General features: G+C 41.0%; 1 protein-coding gene and 1 long non-coding RNA gene across 13 annotated transcripts in view; one reads left to right on the forward strand and one right to left on the reverse strand.

Moving 5' to 3' along the window:
* The window catches only part of BBX (BBX high mobility group box domain containing), a 275,777-nt gene extending 258,330 nt beyond the window's left edge, over positions 1-17,447 (reverse strand). For 5 of the 10 annotated variants that reach the window (XM_059392032.1, XM_059392033.1, XM_059392036.1 and 2 more), the window contains exons 1-2: positions 17,298-17,446; positions 14,044-14,116 (exon numbers count right to left, since the gene is read on the reverse strand). The gene's annotated coding sequence lies outside the window, so the exon portion shown is untranslated. Of the gene's footprint in view, positions 1-14,043; positions 14,117-16,228; positions 16,248-16,765; positions 16,982-17,161 lie in introns of those variants that run through there. The other 5 variants (XM_059392031.1, XM_059392028.1, XM_059392037.1 and 2 more) reach the window with 5 other exon arrangements.
* LOC132012250 (uncharacterized) overlaps positions 17,157-19,862 on the forward strand; it is a 69,825-nt gene continuing 67,119 nt past the window's right edge. For 2 of the 3 annotated variants that reach the window (XR_009402568.1, XR_009402567.1), the window contains exon 1: positions 18,089-18,135. This is a non-coding gene — a long non-coding RNA (uncharacterized LOC132012250). Of the gene's footprint in view, positions 17,233-18,088; positions 18,136-19,862 lie in introns of those variants that run through there. The other variant, XR_009402566.1, reaches the window with a different exon arrangement.

The following is a 19,862-nucleotide window of genomic DNA, read 5'->3' on the forward strand; positions in this document are numbered from 1 at the left end:
TTCTTTTCTCTAGTTTACTTTATTGTAAGAATATGGTATACAATACATATACATAATGTATTAATGGTGTATGTTATTGGTAAGCCTTCTAGTCAACAAAAGCTATTAGTAGGTTAAATTTTGGGGGAGTCGAAAGTTATACTTGGATTTTTGTCTGCATAGGCATCAGTGCCACTAACCCCCATGTTGTTCAAGGGTCAACTATACTAAAATACAGCACCAAATGAGATGAGAATGCAAATCCATATAACAAAACTTACAAAGAAGTTCATTATTACCACGAGGACTGGCAAATATTAAGATCCAAATAGCTGTACTTCTGTGATGCCAAATAAATAGCCCAAAGATAGAAAGACTCACAAGTTACTATTCTGTGTGTTTCTGTTCCTCTTTGCTGCTTTAATGTAAACATTAGCCTCATTATCAATGTTGTGAGCCGATGAAGAAATATTTCCCCAGATCAGCTTCTTCTTTATGATTTGGCTTATTTTGTTTGTTATGAAAGCAGCCAAGGGTGGCATCTGGGAATACTGTATAGAATATTTCAGAAACTAAGCTTTAATTGAAACTGGGTTGATACTCTGAAATGACAAAGAGAGCCACAAATAAAAATGGATGAAAATGGGGACACCTGGGTGGCTCAGTCGGTTAAGCCACTGCCTTAGGCTTAGTTCATGATCCCAGGGTCCTAGGATAGAGTCCTGCATTGGGCTCCTTATTCAGCAGGGAGCATGCTTCTCTCCCTCTCTCTCTCTCTCTGACAAATAAAATAAATAAAATCTTTGAAAAAAAAAGGGGGGGGTGAAAATGCACACAATTCTGACATGTAATAAACACAAAACTCATGATTAAGAAGTTATCCTGAAGGTTTGATCAAGTCCAACGACCAGACCCAGACCACTAAGCATAAAAGAAACCCAAAAGAGCCAACTCACGCATACCCTCCAGGCCATGGCTTACCATGAGAGAAACTGCAGTTGTAAACACAGGGTAAAAACACACTGGAAAATCTGAAAACTGCCTGACAGAAAAACTGGGCATCATTTTTAATCTGTAATCTTTCATGGATAGAGAAGCACATTTTTATCTCTTTATAGAGTCTCACTTTGTGTTTAATACCTGGGCTATGGGTCTTATTAGTATATTCCTAACTAGTAAAGTAAGTCTCAGCTATAGTAGTTTATAGTATTTTTATTGGCATGTATTTGGACTCCTAGTTTAAATGTCTAGTTCAAACTTAACTCCATTTAAGGTGCTTTTAACATGATTTGGTATATGTGGAATCCTCTACCATTTCCTTTTACTTCAAAACTGTTGTCACCACAGCCTGTGACGTTAATAGCAATAAATAAAAAAGGAAAAATAAATTAAAAGGAAGTCCAAACACTCAACTGGAACTTAAATTTCTAATAGAAACGGAAAGCTTTAACAAAAAAACAAACAAAAAAAAAAAATTGGCCCTTTTAAAACAGACCAAAAGACAAAATGATGCACTAATAGTTAAATAAAAGCCAAATGAAGCTTACAAGCTTGAACCAAATTAGTTTCACAAGCTCTAAGACAATTAGGACAAACACTGTAACAGCAAGAAACTCCACCTGTATTTCAATGCCCCACTCGTATGTTGGAATTTGCCAGTTTTTCAGAGTATTTACTCCAGTACTTCTGTATGCCATGCTGTTAGTACAATTAGCACAGAATAACTTCTATGATATTTATATCTACTGGACTTTTCCAGCCAACATACCACATCTGCTTTAAGGACCAGGGCTATTCCACATTCAACTCTTTAGCCTCGAAATTTAAGTCAGCATCAACACCCCACAGGAACTCAGTCCGTGGACACTGAATTAAATGGATACTCAGTCTGGCTACCTGAATCTCACCAACACTTAAACCAAATTATTTAATATGTAAAAATAGTAACTTTTGCCTAATCCTGTATCTAATTCATGTTTTGGTCATCAGATACTCTGAAATGAAGTTCATGAATGTGCTTAATTTTTCTTCTCATATGGGACTTATTTTCAAAGCAACTGTCAGAAAACTATTTTATAACTCTATCCATGTTGTATCGGTAAATTCCTTCAGTAAAATATATTCACCCATTAAGTATCAAAAAGTTTGGGAGTGTTACACCAGTCAGGATGGCTATTATCAAAAAGATTTAAAATAACAAGTATTGGTGAGGTTGTGAAGAAAAAGGAACCCTTCTACACTGTTGGTGGGAGTGTAAACTGGTGCAGCCACTGTGGAAAACAGTATGAAGGTTTCTCAAAAAAATTAAAAATATTAATACCGTATGATCCAGTAATTCCACTATTGGGTATTTACCTAGAAAATGAAAACACTAATTCAAAAAGATATATGCACCCCTAAGTTCACTGCAGCATTATTTACAATAGTCAAGATATGGAAGCAACCCAAATGTCCATTGTTAGATGAAGGGATAAAGAAAATGTCACACACATCCTCACCCCCAATCCCCACCACTGCGGACGCCACTGAATAATGACCATGAAAAAGAGTAAGATCTTGCCATTTGCAACAATATGAATGGACCTAAAAGGTATTATGCTAAGTGAAATAAGTCAGATAGAGAAAGAGAAATACCGTATGATTTTACTTGTATGTGGAATTTTTAAAACAAAACAAAACAAATGAATAAATGAAAAGCCAGACTCTTCAGGCACCTGGGTGGCTTAGTTGGTTAAGTGGCTGCCTTTGGCTGAGGTCGTGATCTCAGTGTCCTGTGACTGAGTCCCGCATTGGGCTCCCCGCTGAGCGGAAGCCTGCTTCTCCCTCCCCCTCTGCCTACTTGTGCTCTCTATCTCTCTGTCAAATAAATAAATAAAATCATAAAAAAAGAAAAGGTAAAGAAAAACCAGACTCTTAAATACAGAGAACAACCTGGTGGTTACCAGATTAGAGGGGAATGGGAAAACGGACTATATAGGTAAAGGAGCTTAACAGGTAAAAACTTCCAGTTATAAAGTAAGTCACCAAAATGAAAAGTATAGCATAGGAAATACAGTCAATAATACTATAACAACATTGTACAGTGACATATGGTGACTACACTTAACTGTGGTGAGCACTGAGTAATGCACAGAATTGTCAAATCATGATGTTGTACATCTGAAACTAATACAGTATCATGTCAACTATGCTTCAAAAACAAAAAAAGTATATAAGATATATATAATATATATATATATTATATATATATAGCTATATACAGTCTATAAATTTGCTTTAAAAAAAGAAAGTACCAGATTAAAAACGTTAGAGAATATTCAGCCTGAAAAACTTAACTTCCTATGCCACCTGGGTGACTCAGTCAGGTAAGCATCTGCCTTTGGCTCAGGACATGATCCCAGAGTCCTGGGATGAAGCCCCTCACTGGGCTCCCCACTCAGCAGGGAGTCTGTGTCTCCCTCTGCCCTTCAGCCTGCTCATGCTCTCTCTCTCTAATAAATAAAATCTTTAATTTTTTTTAAGGTTTTGTTTATTTTTTATTTACTTGATGGAGAGAGACACAGCCAGAGAGGGAACACAAGCAGGGGGAATGGCAGAGGGAGAAGCAGGCTTCCCGCCAAGCAGGGAGCCTGATGCCAGGCTTGATCCAAGGACCCAGGATCATGACCTGAGCCGAAAGCAGACACTTAAGGGGTGAGCCATCCAGGCGTCCCAAATAAAAATCTTTAAAAGTTGAGAAAGAGGGCACCTGCGTGGCTCAGTGGGTTAAGCCTCTGCCTTCAGCTCAGGTCATGATCTCGGGGTCCTGGGATCGAGTCCCGCATCGGGTTCTTTGCTCGGCGGAGAGCCTGCCTCCCCTTCTCTCTCTGCCTACTTGTGATTTCTCTCTCTGTGTGTCAGATAAATAAATAAAACCTTTAAAAGATGAGAAAGAAAGAGAGAGAGAGAAAGGAAGGAAAGAAGGATGGAAGGGTGGGTGGGTAGATAGAAAGAAAGGCTCAGCTCCTCATGAAAGAACAAATGATTTCTACTGATATACCAGAGGAAATAATAAACAGTAAAAACAACTTGTTATTAGACATTTCTGTAGCAGATACACCAACTAGAAAGAAAGTTCACTAAATGTCAATTTAAAAACTAAGTTTCGGGCCAGTTTAAGTCTTCGATTGTAACCTTGCTGATGAAAACTGACAACAGGCCCCAGTGCAGAGTTTCTCGTCTACCCCCCTTAAATGACAGAAAGTAGCGTTCCAACCCTATCACTTCAAAACGAAGATTTCTCTTTGGGGAGAAAGAAAAATTGGGAGGGATTCTTGGCCGAAAGCTGCCCCACACTTTCCAGTTCTAACCTCTTGGAATGTGGCCCTGAAGGCAAGGAAATACAGAAAAAGCCCAGGAGACTGGAGTACTGCAGACAGGCCTCCTGAGCCTGGCAGGATCTCTTGCTACCTGTGTGAACTCAGACAAGTTACTTAACTTGACACTTAGTTTCTCTGTCACTAAAATAGAGTTACCTCTCATCAAAAAGTTGTTGTGAAAAATAAAGTAGTAAAAGTCAAACTTAAGCTTCCTATGGATGCCCTCAGTACAAATTATCTTCTCTCCTTCCCAACAAGGTAAAACAGTATGTGGGAAACTCTTTTAAAATCTGCTTTCAACTTTCCCTTAAATATAAATGAACCTGTGTAGCCACCCTATCACCCTATCACCCTAAAACACAAAAATGACTGGAGTTTACTTTGCTTCCCATAGCCTTGTTAAAGGTTCCTCATAATCCCTCCCGAACTGACTGACACTTACATGTAGGGAACCGTGTAAGTCTCAAACTTGTATGTTAACAACTTTATTATATAGCCAGTGATAATTACTAAAATGACTCAAAACTATAAAAGTAATCTTTTAAAATCAAATAATGGTAAAAAAGAAAAAAAATCAATTCCATACTTATTCTCAAATATTTATAGGCTGTATCACAGATCACAAATAAGCCAATACAATAAAAGGTGAGAGAAAAAAAATAGACAATTAGACCTCAGAGAGGACAGCAAAAAGGAGAGAAAAGTCCACTATCTTGAAAGCTAAGCAGGGCTGAGGCCTGGTTAGTACTTGGAGGGGAGAAAGGAAGAGAAGGGAGGGAAGAAAAGAAAGAAAGAATAGGAAAGAGAAGGAAGAGGGGACCAGAAAGAAAAAATACATAACTTCAGTAATTCAAAAGACAATCAGAATTTGACAGCTGGATATAGAGAATTAATTTCTCATTTTGTTCCATGTTCTCCCACATTCCCTTTGCAGTCAATGAGAATTCTACACTTGGCTGAGTTTTGAGAGGTGCACCAAAAGCTGAAAAACAACTCAGCACTTTTTAAGATTAAAAGAATCAGCATTGTTAACAAGACTCCCTCTAAATTACTCAATCTGTGCCTTTCCTACACCAAACTATATAGTTGTATCAGTAAGTAACTAAAGAAAAACTCTTTAGCCATTAACCATTTCCATCTATATGAAGACACATTTAAGTCTTACCATAACAATAGATCAGAAATAGCTATTAAGTTTACTCCTAGTGTGCCATTATGTACTCTTCTTCACATCATACATTATGTTTTTTCTACAGTGATTTCTTTTTAGTATTTTTTTTCATTTATTTATTTTCAGCATAACAGTATCATTATTTTTTCACCACACCCAGTGCTCCATGCAATCCATGCCCTCTATAATACCCACCACCTGGTACCCCGACCTCCCACCCCCCCGCCACTTCAAACCCCTCAGAACAGAGTCCACAGTCTCTCATGATTCACCTCCCCTTCCAATTTACCCCAAACCCCTTCTCTCTAACTCCCCATGTCCTCCATACTTTTTGTTATGCTCCACAAATAAGTGTTTCTACAGTGACTTTATAGGAAATTAAAAGTATGGCTCCTGGCTGGCTCAGCTGGTAGATCATGTGACTCTTGATCTTGGGGTTGTGAGTTCAAGCCCGATGATGGGCATACAAATGACTTACAAAAAATCACTTCATAATCATTGACAATAAAGGTATCTAGAACCTCTCCTACAGCAATACAACCAAAACATTTTCACCTTAGAGTAAATGAAATTTGCAGAAAACACTTTCTATTTTTACTTTTCTGACAGAAATATGCAAGTGGCAATATAACAAAGGAAACATAACCTTCTCGAAACTCAGTCCTAACAGTAAACCATAATGAAAGTACCCTAAATTCTGTTCACTATTATTTCAGAAACAGGGTAGAAGTTTCACGTACAGATTTCAATATATGTGTTTGTTTAATAAATGAACCACAGGGGAGCCTGGGTGGCTTGGTTAGTTAAGCATCTGCCTTTGGCTCAGGTCATGGTCTCAGGGTCCTGTAAAGGATTCCAGCTCCATGGGGAGTCTGCTCCTCCCTCTCCCTCTACCCCTCACTCACACTTTTTTGTAGGTGCATGCTCTCTCTTTTTCTCTCTCTCTGTTGCTCTTGCTCACTCCCTCTCTCAAATAAATAAATAAAATCTTTTTAAAAATTTAAAAAACTAACAACTACATCAAAACCTAAAAAGGAATCAACAACGTCAAAACGGTATAGGAGTTTCAAGGAACTTGGGCAGGGTGGGATGGAGTGTGTGTGTGTTGTGTAAATCTTTCCTTACCTAGGAACCTTTCACTGCTCAACTTAGGAGATACAAATGTAAGCTACCATTTTGCTTACCTCACTTTATTAACCCCTGATGCATTCTACCCTCATAACTGAAGGCACGGGGTTTCAAAAGACAGCTTGAGTTAATACATAACAAGATACCTTGTTAGGATATCTTACGTGATTCACCAGCTTGAAAGGAACTCAACATATTCAGATGATCAGTGATCAAAATCAGCAAAATGAGTTAAATGGGTAGAAATACCAGACAATTTCACTGTGTGGACTAAGAAAGTTAATACAACAGGATCACAGACCCTTATCTGAAACCCTTAGGTCCAGGTATGCTTCAGATTTTTGTGAGTCTTAGAGGTCAGAGGGAGCATACAGCATATATTACGTAACATTCCTAACTAGATCTAGGATAGTACCTCACAGCCTCATATATTACTATCTCTACAGCAAAATATGTGAATATTCTCTCTAAGCGGGCTTTAAAACTACTTTAAACAAGCTCATGACAGTTTGGGTCAGGTTCTGCCACCAAATGAACTTTGATGCCAGACTTCTGGAGGACAAAAACAACAACAAAACTTGGTTTTTCAGAGATTTTTAAGATAAAGGGTTAGGAATGTAAATCCAATACCACTACTCATCAAAGCATAAAGACATTTTCAAAATATACAGAGCTTATTAATTCACTGGAGATGAAAAAGGTAAATTAAAATTTAGCCAAGTAAAAAAAGATATTCCTGGCAAATATAACCTTAAAAATTGTGGGGCGCCTGGGTGGTTCAGTTGGTTAAGCGTTTGCCTTGGGCTCAGGTCACAAACTCAAGGTCCTGGGAGAGCACCACGTGGAGTCCCAGGTCTGGCTCCCTGCTCAGCAGGAAGTCTGGTTCTCCCTCTGCCCCTCCCAACGCCCCCCCATCCCAGCTCCAGCTGGCTCTATTGCCATGTGCACGCTCCCTCTAATAAATAAACAAAATCTTTCAAAAAAAGAAAAAAGAGGAAACACAAGTTACCTGACTTTAGTTTATTCAAATGAACTAAATAAATGTTGAGACTACTTAAAAATAAATGTCTGTGTTAGAAGGAAGGAGTATTTGAGTAAAACAAGAATGTCTGAGAACACTGATTCGTAGTCTTTTGTACTTCCTTTGCATTTGAACACATGTTGCATTTTCCCTAGCTTTTGGTTTTCACATTGTTTGAGATTTCAGAGATTTGCTATATTTCCCATTCATCTCCTCCTCAGCTTGTCCCTCCTTTTTATTTTGAAGTGGCTATTCTGTGCCATGTAATTTGTTACGAACTCCGGATGTAACGCTTCTCAATCTTCATGCCTTGACACAAGGGTAAATTTTAATGGTTATGAGGTATTCCCAAGTAATTAGTTACCAACAAAGTACCACAGTTTATGAAGAATTTTACATGTTTATATATGGGTGTATTCAAAATTTTCATTATGATAGCATCACTCTCACTTATATGCTGATATATTTTCTTGATAGGGAAAGAAGTGGCTTTATCACACTGTGAACTACCTATAAACTCACCACATAATTCATCTATGTCTATAATCAGGGAAATTATAATGCCCTCTGTGTAAACATCAGTTCCGTGTGTGTCTTAGCAGAACAAAGTCTGAGAACAGATGCTCTAAGACATTCCAAGATGGACCAAAGTCACCAGAGAGAATGCCCAGTGCCAACAACTAACCACTCTGAAATATGAAAACAGCTATTCTCCTGTCCTATACTGTCTGCATAAGAAGTACAGAAATCATTCCCCAAATCTGAAGGGGCACCATACTTAACTATGACATGCCTCAGTTATTTATCACTTTTATCCTTTCATTGCTTATCCCGCTTATTCTTCCTATTTCCTTTGTCACCAATAAAGTGCTTACCGAACACCTCACATTCAGTTAAAAATGCACCAATGTTTCATGATACCAGGGTTTAGAATTAGTTAGTCGGCCCATGAACAACATGGAACTGTGCCAGTCCCCTTACACATGGATATTTACAGTACTACACTAAAATGTATTTTCTCTTTCTTATGATTTTTCCAGTAACATTTTCTTTTCTCTACCTTACTTTATTTTAAAACAGTTTACAATACATATAACACACAAAATATGTGGCTGTTTACATTATCAGTAAGACTTGCAGTCAACAGTAGGTTATTAGTAGTTGAGTTCTTGGGGAGTCAGAAGGTCTACGAAGATTTTTGACTGCATGGGTGGGGTTGGCACCCCAACCCCTGTGTTGTTCAAGGGCCAACTGCACTGTAGAGGAAACAAAAATTAAAAGGCACAGGGCTAGCAGAACATGCAATTCTTGATCTTGGGATCATGAGTTTGAGCCCCACGATGGGGATGGGGGTAGAGTATTAAAAAAAAAAAAAGATATTTTAAAAAAATTAAAAGGCACAGCTTCAAAAAACTTCAAACTTACTGGGACTTAGAATGAGAAGAGACAGAACTATAAGAACACAGATATGGTTAAGGGTCATTACAGACAGCACTCTCTTGTTAATTCTCGTTCTGTTGCATAGTAAATATTATACACCTTTTTGCACATAACAAAGTAAGTTTATTTTGAAGTGACATGCTTAAAGTCCCTCTGTCAGTAAGCAAGAGGGGCAATGGTACTGGAATCCAGGGATCTTTGGCTTCTAAGCCTCTGTTCCTTGTACTACACCTGCTACTCTCAACAGAGGGTGACAAGAGCTCTTGTCATACTGAGGTAACAGCCAACATGCTGACTGAAATACAGCCACAGAATGCTGAAGCTGGAAGACACCCTGTCAAAGAACGTGAACCCCACATCCAGTGCAGGACTCCTGTTCACTCTTTGACTATCTGTCCCCTACAGCAGAGTTTCTCAAAGTGTGTCACAGTACCTTTGCACCTGCTTCAGAACCACTGAAGCACCAGGTAAAATACAGATTCCTGGGCCCCACCTTAGTCACAGTGAATCAGCTTATCTGGATGTGGGACCTGGAGAGCTTCACTTTTTTAAATTTTATTTTTAAGTAATCTCTACACCCAACGTGGGGCTCAAACCTACCACCCTGAGATCAAGAGTCACACACTGCACCAACAGAGCCAGCCAGGCATCCCTGGGGGGCTCCAACTTTTAACAAGTCCTCCAGGTTGGTGTTTTTCAAACTCTTAAGTCCTAAGATCAAACAATTTAGTGAGTAACACTGTGTTTTTTAAATAAAAGAGTTTGAAATATATTAGATTTATAAAGATAGATAGGAACAGAAAAATACCAGAGGGCATTACTCTCAGTACTGTTTCAGCCAAACTTTTGTTTCAGTTTTTATATATGGATTCGGATACAAAAGACATTACCATACATCTCAGTCAGAAACATTTAATACAGCTGCTTTAAACAATTTTTATCCTCATTCTTATCTCTCCTTTATAATAAATAAGTTATCCATGTTTCAGGTAATTATTCCCTTTACCAAAAAAAACCAACATTTAATGTCCATTTTTGGATCTCAGCATTCCATTCCAAGAACTTCTGTTTTATCCCCTGATCTTTTCCCCTGAGTGCCATGTTTAACTAATGGTTCAATTACTCAATCAACAGTTTACAGTATTTATTTTCTTAAGATTTCAGAAACTCCAACTCATTCTTATTTTTGGCTTTTTACTCTACACAACCTCCTCACGAGCTATAGTTATTTCACTATCTAGATCTTTGAACTGACATACATCTCTTAACTTACTAAGTTTATATATTGCTAGGTGTGTTCAATGCTTCCTGGTCTATATTCAAGGCTCTAAGTCTTTCATTCCCTTCGTCTTTCATCTTCTTTGTACTTAAATACACTTTTATTTATTTGTTTTTTAAAGATCTGCGGAGCAGGGAGCCCAATGTGGGGCTCGATCCCAGGACCCTGGGATGATGACCAGAGCAGAAGGCAGCCACTTAACGACTGGGCCAACCCAGGCGCCCCTCTCTCTATATACTTTTAGATAGAATTCGCTATTGGCTTGTCTGCTTTTGCATTTCCATTTTGCAACTGGTACTTATTCCAGTTCTCATCTCATCTTTTTCTTTGAAAGAAAAAAAAATGAAAACAATCTCCATTAATACATGAGGATTTTCTGCATGTATCTTTACAGTTTTAAAATGATGTACTAGCATTTCAAGAAACTGTAATTGCCTTCTAAGGGATAATATGAACAAAGATGAATGTTGAGAGAAGATGTACTCAGAAAGTGCTTTCCTCAGGTATTACTCAATATACAGAAATCTCTATAATTCGACACAGTCTGTGATAACTGCCCTTGAGGTAGTACAAACCCACTGACTGAATTATAGTCACCAAGTCTTCTAGCTGGAAGACCCTCAATCTTTAGCCTTAGTCCTTACTACCTTCAGAGCAGTGTTTCTCAAAGGATAGCCTGAGGACCACCTGTATCCAATTTACCTGAGGCATGTGATAAAAACCAAACAGTGAAATTACAATGTTTTTGTAATTCGGGTCTGTTTTCATTTCATAGTGAGAGGAAGGAAGTTGACTAAAAATATAAAGAAGATATCACTCAGGCCTATTTTAAAAGGTGCTCTCAGTGGTGAAATGTTAAAAGACGAGGTGGACTTCGAACTACAAGCTCAAGAAAAGTGTCTTCTACTTCTTAAGTTAAGCACTGTTTAAGATTAAGTCTCAAAATACAGGTATCCCACACTGGTGGTGATGCAATATGCCACAATTAATTGCCTAAATTTAGTAACCTAGAACATTTAAATATCACAATTTTAAACATTTCTGCACTTTTATAAGACACCAATAATTTCAAGGATTTCCTTTAGTACAGCATGAACAGCCAGGCTATTTTCAAAGTCTTTTTTAGTCAGGTCAAACTGTGAAGTCTTTATTACTTCTATAAAAGATTCCTAATATAAAAGTAGTTGATATTCCTGGTAAGATATAATTAAAAATATGGCCCTTGCTTTACCCATGCTCTGTGAAATGTAGGAAAATGTAAACTTTTAATATTTTGACTGATGATGATTAGAAATTATGTTTGTCATTTTACTGAAAAATGACTTTACACTTTCTTTTTTAAACTACATACAAAAAGCCTTATCAATTACATACTTACTTACAGCATAAGCAAACCATAACTACGTGTTCACCCTAGCTTCTCCTCAAAGCTGTGTTCTCAATTCAATATCTAAACAAATCTCCTGTTTCAATGGATTAAGATTAAAGATAGATCTGTAAGGTCAAAAGTGGCATATACTTTTCATGTTGTAAGCAGACCTATATGTATGTTTAAGACAGAGCTATCTCACAAACTCCTAAATCCAGAAATTTTTTTTTTAAAGTTAGATAAGAAGGTCAAGATGAATTTTTTAAAAAGGCGGGAAGGTGTCAAAATTGCAAATTTTTGTAAATATTTACGTCTCTAGCAGAAGATTCTCTAAACCAGCCACAGTAGCTCCAAAAAATGTAGCACTGAGTAGGAAACACATTTATGAAGCTCCTCTTTTCAACAGCTAGCATTAAATGTGAAATGCAAATTAAGACTTCAGTTTCAGAACTTAATAGAGATATGCAGAATAATAAAATGGGAAGTTTGGAAACTCTTGGCAAGATAGAAGCAAAACCTCTATCTAAATTCTTATTTTGATAATTAAGCTTCAAATCAAATAAATATGTTTTAGATGCAAATAACTGGTAATTCACTGTCAGGGTGACTTCTTTTAGATCACTACTACAAGTTTTACACTACAAAAACTACTCTAACTTCAAAGACCAAGACTGTTCTTGAAAATATTGTTTTAATGAACCAGTTGTTTGATATCTCAAAGAAATGCAAGAGCTCATCAGATCGCTTTTATTCTGGAAATTACTGACTCCCATTTTAAATTGTGAATTGGTCAAATATATTTCCACGGGGAAAGAACTAATATTAAAAGTTTGCTCTAGTGAACAAAATAGTATGCCTCACATGTATAAATGTGGTGTTCTTTAGTAAATCAGGAATGCATTTTGAATACTCTCGCCATATGTTCAAAAATGAAAAACTTCTCTTGCAAACAAGCCTAAAAAAAAAAACTAAAGACACTGAAATCCACATATTTTGGTGTGCACTAAATTCGTCTTATATCTCATTCTGACTGTTGTAATCAGACTATTATGTATGTGACATATTAAAAAGTTCTCCTAACTATCTAAAATAATGTGGTATTTACTTTCCATGAAAGATGTTGGACACAGAACTTAAAATCACCTAAGGTTCTCGGCAATGTCAAAGTAAGCTTTGCCACTATAAGGAAACTACCAGAAAAAGGCCTGGTCCTCAGTTGCTCTCAATACTAAGAAAACCTTTTAGTAACATGTATAATATATAATATCCCAGCAAGTCAGGCAACAAAACAGATTAAAATCTCTTTCCTTTTTCTTTTATGGAAAACGGAGTTCAAGTCTATTTTCATTCACAAAATACAAACTCCATCTTCACTATGGTAATATTTTCAAGTACCACAACTGATTTACACATTTAGTACAAGTAGTTTTCTTAACTTAGCACCCTGGAATATGTGAGGTGTTCCTTACAATGGAGGGGGGCAAATTGTAAGCTGTTTTTTCTGCAATTTGGCTCACCCTGCTGCTTTCAAAAGTTCTATCAACTCTCACCTAGACCATTACTTCTCAAAAACTAACTTTTCAGGCACTTGCTGTCCCACATATTATTTCACCAATTTTTCCATATGGGGACATACATGTGAAAAAAGCACTTAAGTGATTTCAGAATCACTGTTTATTGCAGATAATGGCTATTAAAATATACCCAATTTCTCCAAACATAAATCTTGAAGGAAATTATGATTAACTTGGAAATAGTTAGTTGCTTTTTATATCAAGCTGATCCACTAAATACTAGATTTACAACACTGTCCAGTCTACCCTTCTCCACCACAAAAATAACTGTCACAAAGAGCACAAGTTACCCAAGACAGAGCACCTAAGAAAGAGTAAGCAAATGTCAGTCACTATAATTAGAGAGGCATTCTGCACAATGCTTCCTTGGGTTTTTAATAATTCTCTCCACTCATAGGCTACAATCGTTCCACAATATTATCTGGTATTAAATTTCCTAGGCATTGACTCTGTAAAATTTCATTATCAATTAAAATGACTATTTGAAAGTGACACTTGGCAGATATACGTGAAATAAACATTTAAACTACCTTAAAATAATAATAACAGCAACTGAATTCTAAATACTCAGAATCATAAACTGACTTCTGTAGGAAACTCAGTAGGACAAGATTTCCGGGGTGCTGTAACCCCAATAAAGCGTCTTTTCCTGTGAACAGTAAGGACCCTTAGGCCATTACTAATAGCCATCTAGCTTCCCTGTAGAAAGAGTTTGCATACTTACCCAGGAAGGCAAATGGAAAGTACAGGGGGAGGAAGATGAACTGCGGCAAAGCCTTTTGTCATATGATAGTGACCTATAAAGTATCAAATAAAGGTACATCATCAGTATGGTAGAGCTTTACAGTAGAGCCCCCACTCCTGCAACACCTATGAAGGAAGGTCCTCAAAACCCAGGAGTCCAGCTCCCATCCAATCCCTCCCCTCTCTCTACTTCCCACCCCCACGCGCAAACTGTGAAGCAATAAAAGCAAAGAAGCTCTCTGTATTCAGAGAGCAGAGGCTGAGGGTTGCCCAGTTGGCATTCCAGGGTGTCCCCAGCACCCTCACTCCCTACTCCCCGTATGTACAAAGCTGAAAGTTGATCCTTTTCTGCAAACCCAAAACCCAAACCGCGATCATTCATCAACTTGCACCAAGTGATCGCCACCCCCAGGACAAATAAACTAGTAGCCAAATCATAGCAATCGATAGGCAGCCCGAGCCCTCACGGTGCTCTGGAGCCGGCCGGAGGTAGCACGGTGACGGCAGCCGGTCCAGGTAGCGCAGCCCTCTCAGCCCTGCAGACCCGGGGCGGCCAGAGCCGTCGCCCAAACACCCGGCCCCAGTCACAATCCCCAGATTGGAGATCGGAACCGAGCCGGGAAACACATTCGCCAGAGCCCCCCGCGGCAAGTGCAGGGCCACCAGGTCTCCGAGGTCGGGGTGGGGGGAGCTAGGAAACCGAGAGGGAGGAAGGGAACGAGGGATCCCACCCCGCCTTTGTTGCTGGTCACCATCAAGTTTGCATCTTAGTACAAAATGTCGATCTTAAAGGCTGACAAGACAGAGGCAGAGGCACAGGGAGAAAGAGAAAGGGAATAGAGTCCATCTTGCTTTGGGGAAGAGGGGGGAGAGAAAAATGAAGTACAAATCCCACACTCCGGGCGTAAAAGTCTGCTAAACACCTTTCCATAACGGAGGAGCAACGAGTGGGGTGTCCCCGTCCCCGTGCCCGCTCGAACTGGCGGCGGTCTGGGCAGAAAACGCCTCCCTCTCCTCCTCTTCCTCCTCCTTCCCCTCCTCCTCCTCCCTCTCCTCCTCCTCCTCCCGCGGGCCCCGGCGAAGATCCCGCCGCCACCGCCGCTGCCTCCGCTGCCCCCCGGGGAGGCACCGCCGCCCCGCCGGGCGCTGCCATTCCGAGCTTGGACCGAGCGGCGCGGCGCGCGTGGGGCCCGGCGCAGGGTGGCCGCGCGGGGACGTCCGCGCCGGGGACCCCCCGCGCCCCCTCGCCGCGGGCTGGCTACAAAAGTCGCGCGAGCAGAGGTGGCGGCGGCGCGCAGGAGAGGGGGCGCGCGTGGGGCCCCCACGCCGCGAGTGGGCAACCCCAGGGGATGGCGAAGAAGGCCCCTCCCCGCGTGGGTAAAGTACCCCAGTCTCCGGCAGCCCGGCGTCGGCGGCCTGGAGAGGAGAACTGGACGTGTCATTAGCAGGACAGGCAATGGTTTCAAAGCCCCAGGCCAATGACCATTAGCAGTGGCAGAGCTCGCTCCGTCCCCATCCCCCACAACCTCCACCCACCTTCCCCTTCGTACCGCCCCCACCTCCACCCCACCTCGCGAAAACTTTTCAACAAGATCCACCTGGACTAATTTGTCCTCAGACAGTTAAAATATTGACTAGACCCTACACACCGGGAGGGAAGGGGAATGCACGCTTTATTTTCCTTTCTACAGAAAGGAAAGCAAAAAATAGCTTCTCTCTCCGTCTCTCCCTCTCCCCCCCCCCCCCTCTGTCGTACATGTTGTGTCTTAGCTTTTTGCATCGTTTCGTTTTACCTTCCTCATTTAGCAGAAATGATCGCGGATATTTCACACGTAAACGTGTTCCAGATTCTTGGATTTAGGGTCCTTGTGAATTACAGGACTCGGGTTTGGTCTCAGTTACGTTAAGTTTCATACAATACCAAGAAATTTTAAAAAATAATAATAAATTTCTGAGGGTGAGCGAGCGAGACGAGGTGGAGGAGGAAAAGAAACCTCGAGTCTGATTTCTGTAATTTACTAGCGACCCGGATCGCAGCAAATAACAGTGTAACACGAGTGTGGCTTAAGAGGGCTGGGGAGCTCTTTCTAGAGGCATCGACCCCATCCCCGGATAAAGGATCTGCAAGTTTTCTGTCATCGCGACCATGCAATGCCATAACTTACCTTCAGAAATAAGACTTTAAACAGCCAAGGCCTTCCTCCTCCCCTCCACCACCACCCCCAGCCTCGCTCTCTCCACCTTAAACTTATTGACACAACATAATCCCACATTCAAGCAAAATCCTGACACAGCCTCCCTCCTCCTCTTCCCCCTCCTCTCTTCCCTCCCGTTCTCCCGTTCTCTCCTCTCCCCCCCCCCCCCCGCTTTCCCTCCCTCTTCTCTCTCCCCTTCTCCCTCGCCCTCTTCCCCCTCTCCCCCTATTCTTCCTCCCGGCTACTCTGGCACTAAAACAGCACTTTCTCTACTCGCCGCGCATTTGGTTAGGGGTGGGGGGTGAGAGGGCACCGATCTGCGGGGCCGGAACACCCAAATCCCAACTCTCCAGATGAACGAGCAACTGGGCTGCTGTTCCCGGTCACCGACGCACACGAAACGTTCAATAAATCCACCGAGGGCTGCCTCCCCGTACCTTCCTCCCCTGCCCCGGCTCCCCAGGCCCCACCTCCCCGGCAGCCGAGACCAGGCTGGGATCCACGTACTTTCGCCGAGATGAAGTTTGGGGCTCCCCGGGCGGCCACGAGCCGCCCGCCGGCGTGAGGGCTGGCTCTGTTGTTGTTTTCCTCGGGCTGCTCCTGCCCGCGCCCCGGCTCCCGTGCCCCTCTCGGGCGGCGCAGCCTGTGTGCCGAGAGGTGCTGGTTGCAAACGCAGCCTGGCACCGACTGGCCTACTACTCCCCAGCCCGGCCCCCAGCCTCCCGCCCGCAGGGCACTGCCTCGGCGCCCCCCGCCCCCCGCCGGCGCGGCCGCCGCGACCCTCGCCCCCGACCTCTCCCGACCCAAAGTTTTGGCGGAGGGGGAAAGTGCCCGGGGAGCGGAGCGGCCAGCGGCGGCTCCGGACGCGCGGGGTTCCCTCCGTCTTCCTCAAGTCCACCCTACCGGCTGCCGCCGCCGCCGCCGCCGCTGCTCTTGCCGCGGAGTCCTTGGGGCTGCAGCCCGGCGGCTCTCAAGTGAGTAGGAAAACAGAAAGTGCGGGGAGAGCGCCCAGGAAGGGCTGGGGATGGGGGGCGCTAACCTCGCGGGCTCGCCGGGCGCGAGGGCGTGTGTGTGGCTCGCCCTCAGCGGCCAGTCAGGGTTCCTCTATGGGAAAGTCGAGAGGAGCTCGCGGTGCCGCTCTGCCTCCGCTTCACTGTACACTGCTCCACATACAGTACATGCAACCCGGAGAGACTGAAAACACTCATTTTATATAAGGCAGCCTGTCATTGGCCCGCGGCCTGACGGACAGGCGGCGCGGCCAAACAGAAGGCCCGTTACACCCAAACACACGCACACATACACACATTTTACAGAGACACACAAAGATCATCACATTTTCTATTTTCTAATGTTCGGGACCTGTAGACAGTAGGAGAGGACAGGTAGGGAGGCCCAGCAGAGTGGGGTACGGAGGAAAAACCCTGTCTGCGCCAAGTTGCCCGGCTTGAAACTGGTGTCCTTTTGACTTGGGAGGGTTATAGTAATAAACTACAACTCCACTGGATATGGAAGTGAGGGTTGTTTTTTTTTTTTTTTTTTAATCGCTGCCGTGTGGTGCCCCATGGAAGAGGCGTGCATTGTGTTATGATTTTACAGCCTGACCTGGCTAACAAGTGACCAAGAAAGGATTTTTGGCAGCTGGGATTTCTTTTGTCAATGGCTTAGCTATCACATAGGCCAAAATAGTGCAAGATAAGTTTATTAGGGCTGTAATGCATTGAGGTTGTTAACGCCTCGTTCCTAGGTAAATTCAGGAAAATCAATACAACAATACACAGAAACAAAGATAAATGTTTTGCTGAAATAACCTATCTACTTTCAGCTGGTCAGAGGACCTCGAATCACCTGCGTGGGCATACAAATCGTGCTATAAGGTAGAATAAGGCGTGGAAGCTTGGCTACGGACACTTTTCCTTAAAAATAGACCTTTTGAGTCAATATATATGAGATTTATATTTTACATATTATGTATGGTATTTACTTTACATATTTCACAACATATGTGAACATCACATGTTGAGTGACTATTGGAGATGGTGAACACGAAGGCTGTACTTTCTGATTTTTTTTTTTTCTATGATGCATCTTTGGCAGATTATATTTGGCAGTCCTATATAAACAAGTCAACAGACTGCTGGGGGAAGAAACCAAAGCTAGAAGTTAAGAGGAATAAATTCTAGACCCCATGTTTAAACTAGCTGAACAATCTTGAGGAACTAACTTACCCTCTTTAATGCTCAGAGTTGGTTTGCGGTTATTTTTTCCTTTTTTTTTAGATTAAAATAAGAAACTTTCCCCAGTTTTCCTTCATTAAATGTTTATTCAACATCTACTATGTGCCAGACATTATCATAGAGCCTAGATGTATTCTTAAGGTTTCATCTGAATTTAAAAATCCATGAATTATTCTTAAACACAAACATTTTGAAGATTAAATAAACACTATGATTTTATGGCCTAGATGCATAGCTTTAAAACTTAAAGGAAAACTGAAGATAATTTATTTCAAATCCCTCTTATTTCCTTGATGCAATCTTAAGGTTTTTCTCTCACATCCATAAAGTTATCGAGTGAGTGTGCATATATGTGTGTGTGTAAGAGTGGCAAAGAAAAACAGATATAGAGAAAACTAAAGCTTATGAAATTTAGAAAACAAATAGTGGTATTTAGAAATGTGATATTTCATTTATTTTTTAAGAGAAAATAACTTTTAAAAAAGTATATAAAATCACAGCATTTTAAACTGACAATATTAAAAGTTACATTAATAATACTTTGCATGTATTTAAAAGGTGGAACAAGGTGTTCTTTGTCCATATCACACCATAATGAGGGAGGCCCTAAGTATCATTATCTCTATTTTACCCATCAGAGAAATGAGACAGGGACAAATTATATAACTTCCTTGCTATTACATAGAATTGCAATGTAGAAGGAACTTAAACTTGGAACTCTTAACACCTAGCATGGGTTTTGAGTAATTTGGCAGTCCTTCCTTCAAATGACAAACTTCAGGGATAAGAGGCAAATGGAGGAAAGATCAGAAAATCTTTCTCAGGTTTTCACTGTGCATTTTTTCTGAAGAGGAGAAAAAAAAATCAACACAAGTTGCTATACTTAATTGCTGATTTAAGTGTTATGATTATTTGTTAGTTTATTTATGCCATGAAAAATGTAAAAAACGGACATACTCCTAATCCCCAACCTCAGCCATAGGAAAACATCCTTTATTTCTTTCTGGTAGCAGAGTTTTTTGGTTTTTGTTTTGGTTTTTGCTGAATTATGCTTAGCTTAGCAGAACTATTTAGAAATACACTTTTCAAACTTTTCGATCACACATTGTTATCAGTAAAATGTTCAAGCATATATACTCAGTATATATATATGTATGTATATGCATACATATGTGTATATATATATATATATATACATATGTATGTTTATGTTTGTGAGATTTTTTAAATTGTTTATTTTAGAGAGAGCATGTGCAGTGGCTGGGAGAAGGGGGAGAGAGGGGGGGAGCAAGAATCTTAAGCAGACTCCCTTCTGGGCATGGAGCCCAACATGGGGCTTGATCCCAGGACACTGAGATCATGACCTG

This window comes from Mustela nigripes, chromosome 2, assembly GCF_022355385.1.
Source record: "Mustela nigripes isolate SB6536 chromosome 2, MUSNIG.SB6536, whole genome shotgun sequence".
NCBI classification, from domain to species: domain Eukaryota; kingdom Metazoa; phylum Chordata; class Mammalia; order Carnivora; family Mustelidae; genus Mustela; species Mustela nigripes.